Source organism: Numida meleagris, chromosome 10 (genome assembly GCF_002078875.1).
Source record: "Numida meleagris isolate 19003 breed g44 Domestic line chromosome 10, NumMel1.0, whole genome shotgun sequence".
Classification (NCBI taxonomy): Eukaryota; Metazoa; Chordata; class Aves; order Galliformes; family Numididae; genus Numida; species Numida meleagris.
The window spans coordinates 3,448,088-3,468,764 of NC_034418.1; the positions used below are offsets into that span (position 1 = coordinate 3,448,088).

At 39.6% G+C, this 20,677-nt stretch overlaps 1 long non-coding RNA gene across 2 annotated transcripts in view; it reads left to right on the forward strand.

The window, feature by feature from the left end:
- Positions 1-20,677, forward strand: part of LOC110404434 — a 244,144-nt gene that overhangs the window by 18,298 nt on the left and 205,169 nt on the right. Inside the window, exons 1-2 of one of the 2 annotated variants that reach the window (XR_002442232.1) lie at positions 38-109; positions 11,643-11,687. This is a non-coding gene — a long non-coding RNA (uncharacterized LOC110404434). Of the gene's footprint in view, positions 1-37; positions 110-11,642; positions 11,688-20,677 lie in introns of those variants that run through there. The other variant, XR_002442233.1, reaches the window with a different exon arrangement.

Here is a 20,677-nt window from a genome sequence, read left to right on the forward strand (position 1 = left end):
TGCTGCCTCAGAGCAGCGCGCTACCTTCATCCCATCACCAAAACGCTGTCAGGTGGCAGAGATGGCAAAAGCACTGTCTCCTGAGGCTGGTAGAAGCTCTTAAGATGAGGTAAAAATACAAGGAGTGTCTGGGCTTCTTGGGGCTGATGGGCTGTGTGGCGTGTGGAGGCATAAGGCACTGCTGGTGTCAGGCCGTTCAGTACTGTGTCATGCTGGTGAGGGTCTGCTGAGACTCCTGAGTCCATACTTAGTCAGAAAGACACAGAAGCGGTCACCCTGAGTCGTGTTTTTTCAACAGATCTACAGGTATGCTGAAATTCAAGTCTATGTTTTGCTATGTCTGTTAAAAAAAACACCATGGCTTTAGCATTGTGGCTGTGGCAGCAGAAAGCTGAACATTCCCTGCCTGCTGCGGGGGTGGTATGAGTTTGAACTTGTAGTATCCAAGTGTGTGTCTGAGGAAGGTCAGAAAACTCCTCAGAGAGCTGCCTGCTGCCTCTGGGCTCACCATTGACACCCCAAAGGTCTCAGGAGCGGTGAGGTGAAGTCCTTCCTGAGGCGCCTGTGTTTTACTGAGGGGCTCTTCAGGTTTTCTATGTGCAGTTTGCAAGATCTGTGTGATCGGCAAATGTGGTGGGTAGATAACTTTTTTTTAATGAGGTATAGATTTTCTTATGGTTAAATGAGGGTGGTAGAAGGGAAATCATAAAGCTGAAGCTTGCCATAAGCTCACAGGGCTACTTAGCAACGCTGAAAAGACTTATTTGTATCCATCTGCAATCAGGTAGGTCACTGCCTGATAACCTTTAGGGAAACCATCTGTGGAAACCCAAATATTACTCAAGAAGTGGATAGAAAAGGAGAAATGCTGTAAAACATCATATAACTTCACAAATGTGCTTATTTCTGTCCTTGTTCCAGTTCTGTGGTAGCTGATGGTTTTTCTGAACATTTGTGTTGGATGCGTGTGCTTGAAAGACACAACAGGTCATCTACACGGTGCTTTTCAATTCTGTATCTGGGGGAGCCAGCTTTCAGGAGATGTACAGGTTCTGAGTGATTATTTTTTAAGTTATTCCCTCTAAGATTCACAACAAAATCTCTGTAGGAAACTGTGCATCAATAAAGAACTTTTCCTAGGAAGCTTGTTGAAAGTAAAGACAAATGCAGACAAACATTTCAATGGAGCAAATATTCACAGGAAATGGTGTGTGTAGAGTGCGTGTTGTTTGCCCGGCAGAACTTAGCCAAGGTGCATTTGGGAGTATTTTATCCACTCAACTGCAATCTTAATGCAGCAAAGCAGAGAACTAAGTATATCATTTCCATTTCAAAAATTATTTAATATCTTTTCTGCAAATTTTCTAATTTGTTTAATTAAAACTTGGCACTCCATTCCACTTCATTAGATCTGTTTAATTTCCATATATCTGAGCAGTTGTTCAAGTACATAATTAAAAAAATAGTTTTATAAATCAGTACCTTTTGTACATTAACGTGCCCAAGAATAGGATTTGTGTTTTCCTGTTGATAAGCATGTGATAATGAAAGTATTGGCATAAAGTAGTAAGAAAAAAAGTCAACCCTAAAGCTGGCCTCCAGGTGTTCTGAAGAATGTGAGATCTATATGCTTCAGTGAAACTTTGCAAGAGGAGTGAACATAGCAATAACCCTCAGTACTCATTTTTTAATAGGCAGTCATGAAGACAAGTGGTGTGTGATGTGCAGCTAAGAGTTTGGGCTTGTGTGCGTAGGTCCCAAAGAACCACATGGAGGTAGATTTCAGTAAGCCAGTTTTTGCAATTGAAGGAACTGGGATGTAAAAGACGTGATTGCATATGGTCAGTTAATGAATTGGAAGCAGACCTAGTGGAGTTCTCAGCAGTTTTCATTGTCACGCTTGCTGAGAGGAGCTTAGACCGGTGGTTCTACTGCTGCCTGCTGGCTGCAGCCTGTGGGTATCTGGAGGAAGAAATGTTTTTGAAATTGATCTCTCCGTGAGATGAGCATTAATTCCATCTGTGTTTTCCTCTGGTAGGTTAGTGCTGCAACTGAAAGGAAGAAGTTACTCTATGCCTTGATCATTGTCTTAGAAAAATAGAAAAGTGCATATGTACTATACAGTTTCAGTCTGTAGGTACTTCTAAAATGTGCATCAAATATTGATGGAAAAGATGAGGAGGAAACAATGGCTCATGCCGCAAGAGTAACTCTGACTGCCTTACATGCTGCAACTAGCAGGATTCACCTGATGAAAACCAGTCTATACTACAGCAACAGGATTGATCTGAGTAATCTCATTCACTGAACTTATGCTAACTTTGCTAGTCAATGCAGCTAATTTTCAATACATACTTTTGCTAAACTGTTTTATGCAACGGGAATTTTGTATTTTAGTACAATGTTGAGTAGTGACTCATTCATTAGTATGTTTGAAATTGTTGTATGCGTGTGTGCTTACATATGTTTGTGTGCAAATATTTGAGGGTATTATTAAAAAAGAAATATGATAAATAGGAGCATACGTCCCTGGTTCTAGTTTTCTGCAATGGCAGACAGCTGTCTTGCAGATCCCTTCTTCTAAAGGCTCCACTGTGTGCCACGTGCCATGCTGTACCGTGACCACAATGTACATCACAGAACACTTTATTGTGTGTGTTCCAGAATAGACAGTGCATGTTGCCATAACAAACTTAAGGCCTGTAGTGGGATACTAAAAGCCTGTAAATTCTGTTCCACAAGAGGAAAATGAGTGAGATTAAAGGCATAGTTGGGATCCACTTAAGCATTTAGATGTAATTTTAATTCTATGCAGCTTCAGAATAAAACCAAAGTAAATATAACTTTCAAGTTCTTATCTGCTACAGATAGATATTAGCAAAGCTCTTTCAGTGTATAAGCACTATACTTTTAACATAGTATTGCAAACCACTTTATATGTCTTTTTTTTTTCTTGCAAAGGTTGTAGGAAGCTGTATTTGGCAGTTCCGTTCCAACGCCATAATTAAGCAAAGACTTAATTCAATTAGATTATTTTTAATGTATTTTCATGCCTCTTATGTAGATTTTAAAGAGCTATAAATGGCTCAGTCTGAAGGCAGTTGAGAGAAATGGGAATCTTTGGGCCTCAGGTTAGGCTCTGTAAGAGATTTTCTGTCATAGAGAAGATCAGAGTATTTCCATGACACTTGAAATCTGATAGGATTGATACCTTTGTTAATAAAACTCTTAACCAAAGCTGCTCTCTTCTCGAATGTCAGCTTTAAGGATATTGGCAAAAACTGTCAAGGCTAAAGGATTAGTTATTCACCTGTTTTCCCTCTGGTCTTTCTTGACGTATCCTTTAATCTGTAGATATGACACTCTAACTTGTTCTTAGGGAGTTTCTCCATGTCAGAGCAGTTGCGGTGGTGCTAGGTGTGCTGAGAGCACTTAGCCACTTGGTTTACCTGAGTTCTGGCACCTGTGCCATTTTACTTGTTGTGGCAGCTGGAATGCAAAGTTCAGAGGGTCCAACCTAAGCATGATTAGGCAGGAGGAAGAAAGGCTTCTGACAGTAAGCAATGTGTACATTTGTCTGGCATTAAAATGGGTCAACGCGTGTTGGGAAACAGAAGATCCAACTTCTACATGTATGTGTACATCCAGCCCCTGCTGTGTGTGGTGGGACCTGGGCCTTAGTATGTTCTGACACCAGCCATTGGAAAGCCCCATTGATCCACAGAAAAGGGAGCTGGCCCATTGTAGATCCCTTATTTTGGCTTATTTTTCTTTAAAAATTACTGTTAAGCTAAACTGATCGAGTAGGCATCCTTGTAGCCAAGCTAAAACACCACATTCATACACTACTGCAGAGCAGCTCTGGTGCTCTTGCAATGCTTTTATAGAAGCATAGTCCCTAGATGCCCTGCAGACGAAGAGTATGCTCTTTGAACTACACTCAGGAAAGATGTGTGTGTTAAATATTTCAAACTTAAATAGAAATTAGCAACATTGTTCTGCCTTAAAGTGATTCATTTTGAGAACTCCTCTGGCAATCGCTGTTAAAAGTCTTTGTATTAAATTTGCCATACTGCAGTCTCTATTTCCATTCCATGTTTGAATGGCAGCTCATTCCACAGGCTCAGTGTAGGGGAATTATGATGGTATTCAATTAGCCAGGTAACCTCTGAAGATTTGCTAATGTATGTATAAAATAGAAATCTGCTCTTAAAACTTTTCCCTGACGTGCACATTCATTTCAAGCACTAAATAATGGCTATATAATGTACAAAAGGCAGCCCCCATGGTGGTATTCCATGGATGGGTTTTGTCCCTTGAGTACCAGGACTGTGCTCTTTGTTACTGGGTCAGAGATCTGACATCAAAACATTAAGAGTCGTCTTCTGTGAGGTTTCCCTTGTAAAATTGGGCGTGTGGAAATGGTAGAGCAAGGGTTATTTAGAACCATTTTGAAGCAGTAAGCAAGGGTAGTATGAGGTGTAATTCCACAGATTATAAGTAATATGTGCAGAAATCTTTGTTTCTTTTCCTTCTTTGTTTTTCTCCTTCTTTCCCTGTAATGGAATTTAAAGTCATACATATGCGTACAGGTTATGTTAGAGATAGATATTCCATATAAGCTGGGAACTATGCTTTCAGAATGTATGCCTTTCATTGTAGATGAAAGGAACTGACAGAAATAACAAAATTAAGACTCCAGGAGAGAACAGAGTATGCAAGATTCCCTTGGTAACAACAGGCATCTACCAACGTGCAGACAAGCTATGAAGGAAGCCTCTTTTATCCTTAGAAGTGTTATATGGACAGCAGTCCAATCATTATTAAGTTGTGTACAGCCCAAAACAGGGAACTACCTGTTGCAAGGTCTCCATTAGATTTCACATAAAAAAAAAATCTCCCCAGTTTATTCACATAACAAATTCTGTTTTTTGATGATGTATGTAGGTTGCTCCGAAAGTAATGTCTCCTATTTATTACCATGGAAACTGCAACACGTATCAAGAGAGCAATAATGTTATTTTTGATAGAGCAAATTCTCACCTACAGAGTACTCTTTTTCAACACAACCACTGTTGTTAGCTATGCATTTTCACCAGCAATGAACAAGAGACAGCATACCACACTTGTAAAAATCTGCACAGCCATACGGAACTTGGCTGCTGCTCTTGAGCAGCCCTTGCATGTGTTCTGGGTTTTTTGGGGTTGCTTTCTGTTCTTAAGAAAATTACCTTGCAGCTCATGTTATCAGCAGTTCTTATTAAATACAGGTAAAAATTTTTTTGGAGTCTTAATGCATTGTAAATTCAACCAGTCTGAGGACTGCGTGCCCCCCACGCCTCCAAAACGTAGGTGAGCTTCTTCCACACCTGCTGCTGGGGGTCACCGCGCACCTCCTTCCTCCCAGCTTTGTACGCTGTTGGCTTCTTGCTCAACTTACTTCTCTGCTAAACAGTCATGGCAATGTCACGCTCCTTCAGCACTGCTAGTGCGTCAGATTTCTGGGTTGCTTTAAAACCTCATCTTCTGTATTACTCCTTCAGAGCAACAAAGGCAGTGGCTTGATCCCAAGCATGTAAGACAATCTTTGTTTAAAGAAGAGGAGAGTTATATTTCAGCATTTCTTTTGACAATTGTAATAATCAAGCTAAATTATCCATAAACCAGAAAAAAGTATCAATTTTACATTTGAAGGAAAGTTTTCTATTAAAGGATAGTTTAGTTTGATATTTTATGCCTGGGATATAACTGCTTTAGCCACCCAGAAACCAGACTGTGGTTTGTTTTTTCTTTATTATTGCTTGGCAAATTATTGGGGAAAAATATCCAAATTTGAGTTAATTCCAAAAGAAGTTTTCTTGCCCTTACTCAGTTATTCTGTCTTCGTGGATTTGTGCATCGTCACTCTGGCTGTGCATCTCCTTTAACCACAAGAAACCTTTTAAAATGGCAAATAAGCTGCTATTGTAGACCTGGAACGAAGTACCTGCAATTCATTGTGGGTTGGCAGCAAGGTGACGGGGTGCTCTGAAGGACCAGGGGCTTTGCTGCACCTGAGGCTGTTGCTGTGCAAGCAGCCCTCCTCAAGAGGACAGGCTCCTGTCTCCTGGCAGCTCTGGTTTGCTCCTGTAGCCTCAGTGGCACCATCTCAGCACCAGGATGCTCCTGGTCTGCCCCTGCACTGTGCAGAAATTGTAGATTTAAAGGTACTGTAATGCTGTGAAATTTGCCTCGGTTTTGGGGGATTTTTTTTTTTTTTTTTTTTTGGAGTGGCTGCTGAGGCTTGTTTGTTATCCCCATTATTGCAGTTTCGAAGGTGAAGAGGGATAGCTTCTTTCGTAGCACTGTTTTCTGAACCTTGGTTGAAAGAAATTAATTTAAATATTCATGCAGCAATAATGGACAACAGTATTCTTGAAAACACGTTCCTTCTGCGTACCTTGAGGAGAGTTAGGTTCAAAACTGATCTTTCAGGTATAAGCATTGGCTGTTGAACTTTTCCAATTTGTTTTGCTGAAATTTGATGCTTTGAAATTTGCATTTGTTGCCGGTTCAAATAACAGGTTAGGATTCTTTTTTCAAAGCATAATTTCAATGACTGCCCTGTATGATTTATCAGGGATGACACTGTATTCATTTCATTTACCGAATAAGAAAATCCATTCCACTGAAATCCAAAAAATAAACCAAAAGCAGTGTAAATTATTTTGCAATATCCATCTTCGACATTGAATGAAATAATGAGATCTGGAATAATTCCTGCTTTGGAAATGAAGACTTCTCAGTTCGTCCTTGGCTCTGCGCTGTGTTTTCCTTGAGGAAACTGTATGATCTCTTTCAGCTTAGACTGTAAAAGTAGAAATGGGCAAGAGTGGTGTGAGGCACTTTAAAGTGTCAAATATTAAACAAGTTAAGAGCAATAGTTTTAGTTCCCAAATGCAGAACTGTGCTTAATGATACTCTATGTGATTCATTTAATGCGCTTAGCATTTTTCTTTCTTCATGCATCATTCTGATTTATACAGTTGTATCCATGATTGTGTAGGTATCTGCAATGTAATTAGAGAACAAAGTTCAAAGACTGGATTATTAATGAATGACTATAAATATCATTTAATGTGTATTTCTTGCTTATAAATGGTTGGCTGTTTAAATCACGTGGGTTTTTTCTGCTTGTTGGTTAGATTAAAGCCCAAGAGACTGAGCAGTTAGTACCCAAACAGTAATTTTCATCTAGTGAATGCTTTCACAGACCTGTGCTGTCAGCTGAACATTTGTGAGCAATGCGTCGCAGGATCCTTCAGAAGAAACCTTGCAAGTCTTGTGCTTAAAAATGCCTAATTGATTCTTGTATTATTTGGCTATCTTAGCTGGCATGTCAGACTTACTCTGTAGCACTTGATATCTGAAAGGTGCAGGTTTGACTTGTTTTATAATACTAAAGAGCAACTGCAGTTACTGAGATCATTGTAACGTAGGATGGCAATGAACAAAGCACAAGGCCCAGTGCTTTAAAGCAGGACACACGATGGCCTACTCTGCTGTAACCTACCCTGCGTCTTGACTTCGTTTGTCACTACTGGTGCTTTGTTTCTGGCAGTGTCAGAAACAGCATTCCCATGCACGCTCCAACACTACAGATGACAAAGGGAGGTTTTTTGTTTATTTGTTTAATACGTCATTCTCAAACCATAAAAAAAAAAGAAAGCTTCATCTAGAGAATGCTGGACAAATGGCTGTATCTGAGTTGTGATTTTGGAGACTTTAAAGCTAATAGCTTAACATGGAGGATTTCACATCTTTAACTTGCTCAAGTGTATTTAGTGTTGTTCTGGTTTGACTGATACATTTTCATTTGCTTTTTTGCCCGTTCTTGTAACATTGCCATGCACAGTCAGTCTTGTGAAGCAGCACTAGTATTGTCTCACCTTAATGACAAAGTAGGCAAAAGCACAAAGGATTTTCCAGTGGTCCCAAAGATGTTTCTGAACCCATTGCTCCAAACTCCTTTTCCAGCATGTGAAAGTTGACTTATGCTGTCATGATTTGTAAATGACAAATACATATATGACAAATATTGTGTATGACTGTTCCATCTCTTATGATGCACTTGCAATCCTGGGAGGTGGAGCAATTGTTCTGCCAAACGTGTATGAGGAGGCTGGCACACAGAGGGATAAACAAGCGGAGCCCCTAACCAGGGATGCTGCACAAGCCAATGAGAGCCTGTCATGCTGTGTGTACAGATATGTGTATGGAATTTCTGTGCAGCTCCTAGTAATCTATTTAGGACTGAAGTTTTTGTATGTATGCAGTAAAAGTACTCAGATTCTCGTGACCAGTGGCATCACCGATGTACTGCATTTTGTTCCTGAGAATTCTGTCTATGAAGTGAAAAATTAAATGTGAAGGTGGACTTCTGGGGGTCCTTACTCCAGCTTTTATGACTATTTTATAGTGTACAGGCTGTAGCAACGTACTAAGTGTCTAGCTGCTTACTGAGGTACGTCGGAGCTTCTCTACATTGCAGCTGTACTGAACTAAGAATCTGCTGTGACTTTAACGTACAAAAAAACAAAGTGGATCTATGCTCTCCAGGGCTGCAAGTAACTGTCAAGTGCAGCAGGTTTCACTCACTGCATGCTTCCCTTCCCTTGGAGAAGTGAAAGCGTAAAGTCTGTGTTCTTCTGCCTTCGTAGGTTGTTAAAAGGAATGCAGTTTGGCCACAGGTTCTGTGCCCTGGTCACTTCAAACTCTCAGCTCATCTATTTTGTTACCCTGGATGCTTGACAGAATGCGTCATGCGTTGGGCTTTAAAATTGGGAAAGAGCAAAAGCAGCATGGAGCTGCATTTGGAGATGCTCTGGATGGGCTACTCACACGTTAAGCTCTTTTTTCACAGGGATTCTTTCTAGTGGTGTTTTTAGCCAAAATTTGTTGGTGAGTTTTACAAGACGTCTTGGAATGCTAACATAAGTCACTGTTGGCTGTACAAATCTAATTATCTCTGCTTTCTTTTTTTGGCAATGCTATTTTGATTTATTTCTGAAGCTCTTAATGAACTGCATTGGGAAAGAGATTACATGATTTATGTAACATTTATTTTCTTTTATTCTTTGTGATCTGCCTTGTTATAAACTATGAATTGTTTAAGTGCTTTTTTTTGCTTTGAACTAGCAAGAGAGTGGCAGCATATCTGGTTGGCTGTGTTTGTTTTTCTAAATGAGTCTAAACCAGGACTGATGCACTGTGCTGCTAGCCCTGCGTTCCCTCTGGGCGTCCTCTTCTCGTGAGGGTGGGAAGGCAGCTTTCTTCCCACCTTTGGCCTCTCTACTTAGAGCTGCAAGAGAGAATCCACAGCAGTGTGCTCTGGTGGCACAGTGACAGTTTCCCTGAGGCTGAGCCGTGTTCATCAATGTACGAGGGCTGCTCCAAAAGTAATGCCTCCTATTTCATTATCTTGGCCTGTGACATCAGAGACAGATGTTGGTGCTACGGCAGTAGAGGTTGAATCCTGAATGATTCTTATTAAGCTTACGTGGAGTTTTCTTGTCTCTGACTGGAGGTGCAAGAAAACCTTGCTGCCATAATATGTCTTATTCCTGAGGAGGAGATATCTCTTTGCTGTTGAAAGTCACCAAGCTTATGGACAGTTGCTAGAGAAAGCCAAATTGTTTTGTTCAAAGTTATTATAGCTAGTGATGTGTCTGAACTGCCAAAATCGAGGAAGGCATCAAGAAGCTAGGGTGCACATCCCAACTGCAAAGTGAACTTAGCAAAAGTTATTTAAAATCCAACTCGGTGAGGTAGAACTGGCTGGCGCCAGTTGTTTTGTATCGCACTTCCCAAACGTAGGTGGATAGCTCATCCTTGGCTTGTATACGAGGAAACTGAGGAAGTGAGAGGAATTTTGCCTGCACAGCCCAAGCAAGCCACTGGCAGAGCTGGAAGCCCCGGGGCCGTGCTGCTGGGTGCCTCCTCTTGTGGATGCTGCACAGGCACTCGTGCCTCAAGATTCTCACAGTGCTTTCTAGTGCTTTCTAGTATCTCTGTAGTAACTTTCAAGGAAAACAAAATCCTCATCTCAACCAGCTGACCTTTTTAAATGGAACGTATTTAGAAAATACATAATATATATAAAATTATATATGTATATGCATACTGTTTTTACACATTTTTATATAGAAGACTTGGCATTAAATGTCAGAGTTCTTTTGCTAGTTTTGAATTTCAAATAAATTTCTGGCCTAAAAGATGTTTTCTAGATCCATTTTCACAACAAAAGCAGACATTCTGTCTTTTGCCTGTAAAACTGTTTGAGCAAATGTTGACCTTAACTGTGAGGGGAAGAGTGATGGTGTTTGGATTTTCTTTTCCTCCCACTGAAATCAAGGAAAAGAAAATGATTCAAATGTTAATTGAGGAATTTGTTCATGTAAAGGGTCAGTAGCTGGGGTTAGTACTTAGAAGTATTCTTTCTCTCAACAAAAATAAATACAACATGCAGTTAGCATTAACTGGTACAGTTTGGTACCTCAAATGGTTTAGAAACCATATAGCATTTTCTCTATGATTTTTTGACACTGTAATATAATATCTGCAGTTTTATGCTTTTCAGCTGACTTTGAAAAATGACACTGTAAACTCTTCCTGGTTACTTGCATTTTTGAGGGCTAGATTATACAAAGTGCCAAGCCCTTGTCTCCTACTGAGTCAGTATGAGGTGAGCGTGCCTCAGAGATGTTTAACATGGACAACCAAGCCTTGTGTTTAAAAGAAGAATAATAATGCAGAAGGACTAAGACAGGATGTCAACTATCTTTAGATCTATTATATTATATAAATAAATGCTTTGCACTTTTGTCAGCGCTGGCTGAACAGTGTGAAGTTTCTTTCTATCTCGTTTGCAGGGTATCCGTGTCTTGCTACATTTAGCTGTTTTCTATATGAATAAAACATCCTGCTGGTTGTTGTGATTTCCGATTCAAACCCATGTTAAAGAATGCTGGGTATCTGTTTCTAGAGATACCTGAAGAAATATTTGTTGGGTGATGGAGGGCCCATCAAGGCAGTCTTGCTGAGTGCTGCCATGGGTAGCTCAGCCAAACCCCTCGAGCTTTGGACCAGGTTCTGCTGCGTGAGTGTTACTGAGCTGACAGTCCTCGTGCTGTGTGTGAGGTGGCCTCCATGCTGTATTCTGCAAAGTGATGACAAAAGCCTGTAACTCACCTACAGTGCAGCAGAGCTGCAAATGAAAATAAGATGGGCGCGTCAATAGCCAGCCTTGGTCTGATTAGCAAATTATACTCCCTTGTACCCATAATGCTACTCTATGTTTTGGTTTTTAGGAGTGTACTTTCAACTGAAAATCTAGTTGGCCTTTGAGATGTACTAGAACACAAATATGATCAAGAAATCCAACAATCTTCAATCCAAAATCAGTTCTAAATCAAGTAAAGCAGTGCATTTCTGTATATATTCAGAATATTCTTTTAATGTCTGACACTCCATTTAGTTCGGCCATCTCCAAAGACATTTCTAAAGAAGCTCCTAATAAAGAAACTTAACTCATGTAATGTTACATACCGTGCTTTGTTGTAAATTGAGTATGATCCTGAATTTCTTTCTTTCTTTGTTTACAGAGAAATGTTCTGCAGGTGCCAGAGCTCCATGATTTCTATCAAAAAGTAAGACCTACTTTGTTCAAAGATACCTGAATGATATTTGTCAGTTCAACATAAATCTGGTTGAAAAAAAAAAAGGAGGGGGTGGGAGGTTGGGTGGGTGGGGTAACAATGATACATAAAAACAAAATTTAATGAAAAGAACTCACGTTATGGGTGAATTTCATGAATCATGTAAAGGTGTGCATAAAAAATTGAATACGTACACTTTAGATCTCAAATCTGATAAATATTTCATCGGATTAAGAAATGCACTCTTGAAGCTTACCTGTATATAAAACATAAGAATGCATTATGGAGGTAAGTAAGGTACTCTGTCAATTAGCACACTTGTGTATGTCTGTCACTAAGGAAAAAAAAGGATCTTTGAAATCATTAGGCTTAAGGTGGTTGTACAATTTAGAAATGTAAGCCTTTGACTGAATGGAACTAACTGCTGGGGTCACTAACTGCTTGCATAAAATATACATGATAGAAGAGTAATATAAGCATGGGATCTGCTAATACACACTCTTGAAATACAACCTTAATGCTCTAAGTCGTCATTATAGGTGTATGCTTAAGGGGGAACTAGGGCTTGATTCCATCATCACCAAAATCAGAGCTAAGGTTACAACTGACTTCAGTGAAAGCAAAGCTTTCCGATGCTTGCTTCTTTTCATAGGCTTGTAGTCTACCCCCAAATAAGCCAATTTTGCAGCAGGCTTCAGAAAATCCTGCTGTTTGTGAAAATGCCTCTCTGGATCATCCCCACACTTAGATGGGACACTGTGATTTTTGGGAATGGTCTTCCACTGGAGTTTTTCTTGAACTTGTGAATGTCTGCATCGTGCCACCTGTCCTGCCCTCTGGCAGTGCAGTGCTTCTGAAGGTGGCTCTCTCTTTGGCATTAGGTTGGGTTTGTTTTGGCTGTTCTGTAAAGGTGCTCCATCTGGTACGGTTTGAGCCGTTTAGTTTAGCTCAGCACTCTTTAGAGCACTGTAAGTAGGAGACTTGGATGGGAAATATCAGTAACATATTGAATGTTTCTGTGGGCTGGATTTGACAAGCCTAAGCACCAATAATCAGTTCTTTTTCTTCAGATTTTATTGGTAGTGCTTTAGCAGATGGATATTTCTTTTGCAATATCTGATATGTAAGTGTGTGAAAGTGCTAGCAATTCTCAATATAATAGAAGGGAAATGATTCTTCAATAAACCAAAAGAAATTTTCACATCAGAACAAACAGAAGTGATAAACTGAGTTATCAGGATCTGGGGTGAGGAAAAAAAAATCATAATTCTTTAGCAGTAATGAGAAATTGTTTTAAAATGGATGTTCCTATTAACATTTATTTCATCTGCCTGCTCACCTTGTTTTGTGTGGTTCCATTCCTTTAGGTTTGAGCTGCCTTAAGTGTTGAGGGTGTGGACAAGAAAAGTATTTCCAGCGGTGGCATTATTGTAACCAATAATATGAGCAGTGTATGATGCTCTCTAAAGTAGAGGTAGCAGTGTCTAAGCTAATCTTACTGCCATAAGGTGCAGTTTTGAACAGTGGAGACACACATGCATGTGATAAAAGTTCTGCTAGTATAATTAATATCAGAATTTGGCTGACAGATTCTGTGAAGACTTTGTGGCCATGTTTTGCATGAAAAATGTGCATGTGATGGTTGTGGTTTTATACTGATGTGGCAGGGATCAGCACCTACTCAAAGAATCGGAAAAATTATAACTGCGTTATGAACACTGAGGTGTAATACATGTAGCTTCTTACACATCCTTCATACTGCTAGTGCTAGCTTATTTTGAGTATCTGTTACCAGTTCATAATGTAGCAGATGTTGCATATTTTCTGTTCTTTTTCTTACTGCTAAACAAGGCCCTTACCTCCCCCAGGTTCCAAATAAAAATGATCCCAAAAAATGTGAATCCAATTCTACTACCCGTGCTGTAACATCCAATATTTTTGAGTATTCTGAGATTTGAAGAGGAAAGAAACAAGCCATAAGTTATGGAGTTAGAGGACAATCTAAATAAAATGACCTTTGGTATCATGCTTGCCATATTCTGATGAATAAATTGAGTTCATGTTTAACATTCAGATAATACTCCAGGCAGAGCCAAACATTGCCACACTAAATGTTCGGATCAAAAATGTTAAATGCAGGCTAAATTAAGTTGGATCTTAGGACAGCAAACTTAAAATGAGTAACATGTGGCAATATTTGATTTAACAAAGAAATGTTTCTTTTTTTCTTTTCCTTTTTTTTTTTTTTTTCTGTTTTACTGTATGCTTAAAAGTATAAAGATACACATGCCACAATGCAGTGCCAGGAACGTTAACTGCTTTTGATCTCTCTCTTCAGATATTAATGCCTCCCCCCGAACACACCCCTTGTTTGGCGTCTTAAGAGTTTTCATACCAATAAAGATGCAGAGAACAGCAGTCTTTGCTTCTGTTTCTTAAGCTTGTTTTCTTAGTGTTGCGTGATCTGTGCCCTGGGGAGATCAATTTTAATCAGCCCCCAGGCACTGCTTAACGTTTAGGGCCAAATTTTCAAAGAAGGCCTCGGCTGGATTTTGATTAGTGAGCGTATGATCGTTTCTTGCACTGTTGAGCCTCTCAAACACATGTATGGTTTTGCCTGCCAAAGTACAGTTCTAAATGCTTTGAAGTGAAGATGTGGTCGTCCACGCTACTGACATGTGCGTTCTTTGTTTGCAAGTCGGGTAGTTGCACATCTGCGTATCCTGCATTGATTGTGGCTGTACAGCTGCACCTGTGTTTGATTGTGGGTATGAAATGGTAGGTATGGAGCTGGAATTTATTTTTGGAAAGGCAGTACCAATTTTCCATGAGATTAGTATGACTCTCAGTCATTTCTGGTCTGTTGTTTTTGCAATTTAATCTTCTGGGAAGCATTATGCTCTGCAGAAATCTTCATTTTTCTGCTATTGCGAGTAAAAAGTAACTGTATTGCCAGTATTTTAATAACAGGTTTTGTAGCTTCATGAGAGCATCTAGTTTGCAGGGAGGGAACATAGATGTAGTCATCCCTGAAAACGTCCATTAGTCATTCAGGCTTGAGCAGTGTTTCAGGCACCAGGAGCTTCATGCAGAAGCCCATTTAGATATCTGTGACAATTTCTCACCATTATAATTCTAGTAGGAATGCGAACTGTAAGTGCAGAAAATGCCTTTTCCAAGCCATAAATGTTGGTGCTAACATAGAGAATTTTGTCCAAAGTAATTATTTGCCTGAGTATTGCAGAGTAACAGTATCCAGTACATGGATGTCATTTCTATGTGCTCTCTGCTGAGGGTGGGGGAACTGCTAAAACATACTTACCAGTTACTCTTTCTGTGTGTGATTACATTCTGAATGATTCAAAATCTTCTAGTCAAGATCAGGACCTGGTATCCCTTATTAAAAAAAAAAAAAAAAGAAATTGATGCTTGCCTGAAGAATCTCTTCACTGTTTATAAACACCTGAAGAGTAGGAGTCAAGTCAGTGAGGGTGCACTCTTTTCGGTGGCAAGTAACAGTAGAACAAGTGGCAATGGGCAGAAACTGGAACACAGGAAGCTCCATACTAATGCAAGGAAGAAATTCTTCACTGTGAGAGTGACAGCGCACTGGCACAGGCTGCCCAGAGGGACTGTGGAATCTCCTTCTCTGGAGATATTCAAGACCAACCTGGGTGCTGCCCTGCACGACCTACTGTAGGGACCTGCTTTAGCAGGGGGTTGGGCTCAATCTCTAGAGGTCCCTCCCAACCCCTGCAATTCTGTGATTATTTCAGTCAAATATGTTGGTGCTAGAAAAAGACAGTCAATGCTAAGTATGAACCTCAAGGCTGAAGAAGTGGATTTTCAGCATTACGCTGACCCTATCAAACTTGGACTGTTGTAACCAGCTCAGATGTAGGTGGACTTTTTTATTAATTCTTTTTTTATTTTTGATCCTTTGCAAAATCCCTTTGTAGTTCCAGACAAGTCACTCAGGAAATATATTAGGATGCAGGGCATGGAAACCAAGAATATCTTAAGTGCAGACTTTTCAAGAGGAGCCACGAGGCCCTTTTCTTTGTAGGCTTTTCCTCTGCTTGTAGTGTATGCAGTGGGTTACTGTCCTGCCCTGAGTGCCAGGAGCAGCAGTTGGAGCATAGCCTTGGCTTTGCTGCAAGAGGAAACAGGCCTGAGATGGTTGAAAAAATGGGCAGGTTGGAAGAGAACAATCCACTAATAAAAGTTTGTAACCATGCAATTACAGCATAGTGGCTGGGCAAGCATACCAGCCTCTTAGAAATTCTGTATTTAGTTTTAATTCATTTCAGTCCTACTTGAAGGTTCAGCTTTTGGCATGTGTAACTACAGCATAGAGTTTCAAAGAGCTCGAAGCCAGAAATGTTACTGAGTTGCCCAAGACTTCCTCTATATGTGTTCATGTATAGGTATGCAAATTCATGCAGGACATGCGCTGCAACTTTCTAAATTCATTTATTTGAAAACTGGTTTTGCATGTAAGAGCTGGAACATAAGTAACGTGAGCAAAAGAAATACACAGTCATGAACAACATAGCTGCAAACTGATTGAACTTACTTTGTTCCCTTTTGGCAGCTGAAAATAATATGCAAGGAATTTTCATCTTTGGAAAAGGTAGAAATAGCATCTTGTGTCCTAGCAGAGGCTGAAAGTATCTTTTTAAAGTACAGTTAGCTTTGAAAATTGTCTCATGGCTTGTAACAGAAAGGAACTTAGGAACAGAGAAAAAGAATTAGAATGTTAACAAATGTGAGCAGGAAGAGGCATTCCTTGTGACTGCTTTGCTTCTCCACCTTTCAGGCTTGTACAGCAGAAAGGCTCTGCACTACACCGCATGCTGCATTTCTTTGAACTTTCTGAAACTATACAGAGGTTTTGATTTGTCTTGGAGACGCAGAGTGGCCATTGAGATCTTCACAGGACAGTTTTCTTTTAAGAACTGGAAAGTGAAACAGAAAAAAAACTTCAGAGAACCCTATTGACCTTTTGGGGGGGATAATACTTTTTTGTCATTTTTTTAATGCTGCTTATCCTTAGCAGCACCCTGCACTGTCTGAGCTGTGGAATCAAAGGGAGCAGCTAATAGGTGCTGGCTTGTGTGGCTTCAGCTGAGCACCACACTGCTCAAGCTGTGCACCCACTGAGTGCAGGATGCATGCGAGTACCTGTCATTTAGGGTTACCGTTACCTTCACGTTTGGAGGAAGAGAATACGAAGGCTGAAACATTTCTGTCATGTTCTTGATGTTTGGTACCAAAACACAGCTCAGCCACAACAAAACCATTCTGGTAATGAATAATGCCTACTGTGCAATAGAAGGAAAATGTGTTTATTTTAGAGGCTGTAAAGTTATTCTGTTTGGTTAGTATGAGACACCCCAAATTCTCAGTAAATTTTTTTCATTTGTTCTGACTCTCAAGTTCTAGCTTTGGTACTAAAGAAAGCAGGCAGCCTTCTTTCACTTTGGCAATTGGGATATATACTGTGGAAAACAGCTCTTCTGATACAGAAGGTAATGAAAAGTCTCCCAACACCAAAACAAGAGTGTGTTACTAGAAACAATGACAGCTTGTCAGACTGAAAAGTAAGATAACTTTCAGAGATGTGAAAGAACAAATACCATGTGAATTGAAATATGTATGACTTGACTAGAAGGACTTGACTTAGTGCTAGAAATATAGTAGCTTGGTTTTTGGTTTTGCTGCTTTTTTCCTCAACAGGAATTTTCTGAGAAGTTTAAGCAAAAGTATGAATCAGCTGACAGATGACCATAGGTTTGATTCTTTTACAGAAAGCCCTTCTCAATACTTCTGACACTGGAGAACAGTTTGAAACTCTGATAGAACAGGATGGGTCCCATTAACTGTGCATCTTTGCTGGAGGAGTCTCTTGCAGTTATGGGTTGTTGTTTTTTTGTCTGTTTTGTTTTGTCTTTAAGTCGGGGCAAAGGCAACTTTAAAGCCACCGTTTACTTGAACCTTGAAGCTCACAAAGCAAGAATTGGCCTTTGTCCAGTTACCTATCTAGCTGTGAGCAAGGCATGAAGCTCACAAGCCCATCCAAGCCTCCTTCCAAAAGTCCTGCGATAATAATAAAAGATATCATCGGATATTATCTCAAACATCTCCATTGCCCTATGGCAGCTCTTCTGATATAAAATAATTATTACTGTCATCCGTTGCATTGTAAGAGTCCTGGTGTGTGTTGTTTTGCTTCTCAGGGCTTTTGGGATTGAACCATCAATCAACAGACTGTGTCACAGCCTTAGCATGGCAATGAGCCTTGGGCTCTTTCAACCAGTTAACATAAGTCCTGACATCCCAGCATCTCAGACACACTTTGTTGCTTGCCTCCCTGAAGCATCTTCGCTGTCTTCAGGCAAGGACTGTGGCAATATTGAAAGCAAGGCTTGGGAAGTAAAACAAACAAAAATGTAATAGGTAATATTTGATCACTGTAGGAATAAAGATTAAGTGTTAGAGTTAACCAGCATGGATCCTGTGTCTTGACAGCTTGGCGGAGTCTCAGGAAAGGAAGTAACTCCCAGGTACATTTTCAAAATCGTGATAAGGCATGTGTTCTCCTCCCACCTCCAGGAGGGCCCGTAAGAGCCCCCAAGGCCAAATCCCATTTCATATCTATTCCTAATCAGTTATGCAGTATCTGTGGCTGGCATCCTTCTTCACCCCTTTTTCTACTGCATGCCTGTACACTGATGAGGAGAAAGAGACTGAGGCTGTTGCCAGCAACAGGAAGCTACACTAACTTGGTCATTAGCTGCTGGGCTTTGTAAGATCATAGTGTGATTTCATGCGTTAAATACAAAGCCACAACATTCAGATAGGCAACCTATTTGACCATTGATTGTTTCGGAAAGGTAAATTCAAATAATAATTCACATCATTATAAATATGTTACTTTCACGTGTCATACTAATAACCTTCTCTGTGTCATCCTCTTATGAGGAAAAAGTGATCAGTAAGTTAGTGAAAAAACCCTAGGTTATTATGAACTGAAATATCTTTTACTACTTCTTACCTCCTTCTCTGTTCTTGAAAGGCAGCTTTTTCAGTTGGTGATGGCTTTGATTCTGTCATTCATTCTTTCCCATCTTCTGCTGAGAGCAACCATCCCAGTGCTGAACCCATTAAAATGAATGGAGGATGGAGAACATTTCTCAGATGCTGGTTTCAGTAAGGGTGTTTCTCCCTCATCCGCCAAGCCTTGCAGTAGATGTTGTTCTCAAGTCAGCTCTGAGCTCTATAGCAGGTGACCTGCTATGCCTGGAGCCATTGTAATAAAGCTGTCAAAATGTACAGCGAATTTGGACTCTCTACAAGTAGAATTTGAGAGCTGTCATCATACAGAAACCTTTGGTTCTGTAAGTCACATTCTATAATGTACAGTTCAATGAACAACATGTTAATGTTCTGTTTTCTAAATGTTGTTTTGACATTTAAATGTTCAAAACCATCTTGAGTTAATTAAATGTAGAAGCTTCTAAGTGAATGGAGTGTGCTGACAACTCATCATCTAATTACCCATAATTAGAAGTAAAACAACATTAGCTAATAGAAATAATAAATAATTGTGATAGGAAAGAAAATTCAAATGTGCCGTCCAGCAGCATGGCAATTTTTCTTCCAAGCAGAATTCATATGTGAAAACCCTGAATATAGTTCTATTTAATCACACACTGTATATGCATAGATATTTTTCTCTGAATGTTTTAGGTTAATAAGATCTGGTCTGAGAAGAGAAAATATTAAATGATGTTTTAGGCTGATGAATTCCAGGAGCTAGGGCATACTTGTTGGAACAAAACAATAAAGACAAAATGGATCAACAAGGGGTTTGCAGAGACAAAGATACTTCTGCATTGCCTGTTAATCTTGTCAACACCATTAAAAAGGGAAAGCAGGAATTGAAGGAACTAATAAGTCAGTTTGGCTTGATTTTATCAGTGTTCCTTGCCAGTTGCTAGCAGACAGATTTTAAACGTGGAGAAATCAAGTGTGGGCAAGTTCCTGTTGTTCATTTATCTCCAGAACAATTAAGGAGACAATGTTCTAAGTCGTTTTTCCCTCTGCGTTTATCACTACGAGCAGTTTTATTTACTTACAGAAATGTTAAATGAAAAACATTTGCTTCTTGATGACCTAGAAAATAATGCTTTGCTGTAGTTGAAACACAGTTTTCTTTTTGTATAGAAAAGGATAAATTTCAAATTTTTTTTTATTTATTCAGATCTGCAGCTCACAGTATTTGTCTAATGAGATATAGGCTCTGCAGGAATGGTTCCCTTACCATAGCCATCTCTAGTTGCTGCCGATCTTTTTTTCTTCTTTTTTTTTCTCTGTACTTAAATTGTTTTAAGAAATGAATTCTTTATCTCTTTCTGAGGTGAGGTGACACTAATCCTTCTCAATTTATTATTGCTTTCTATATTTGTTATTGCTATATACGTCATTCTTCATGTATATGTTACCTGAGAGACATTATTGTGTCTAATATGTACATTGAGTGCATTTTAATAATAAAAATTGAAAAAAGTATCAGATTTTTAAACACAGAGCAGTTATGTGTTCCTTAATTGCTTCTATTGCATGGTTAACGTGCATGTATTGACCATAATCACTTAGAGAATTAGGAAGACAGATGCAAACAAAAAGCAACTAATTTAGCTGTGGCTAATGCCCCATTTGAGATTTGGCCTAAAAGATGCTGTGAGACTTGTTCGGGAGGATGTTCAGGTAGAGGTGACAGATGAACGCAGGATGATGGGGATGGGGAGGTATATTCTGTAGGGGCATATCTACCAGACCTGCTACATTGAGAAATAGACCACCAAGGTCCTACAAAATAACTGTGTAATGAAAACTAAGGAGGTAAGGAATTTCAGCTTTTTTTATACTTAGAGCTGGTCTTAAAAAAGGAATAGGGTCTAAATATGTGTTATTTT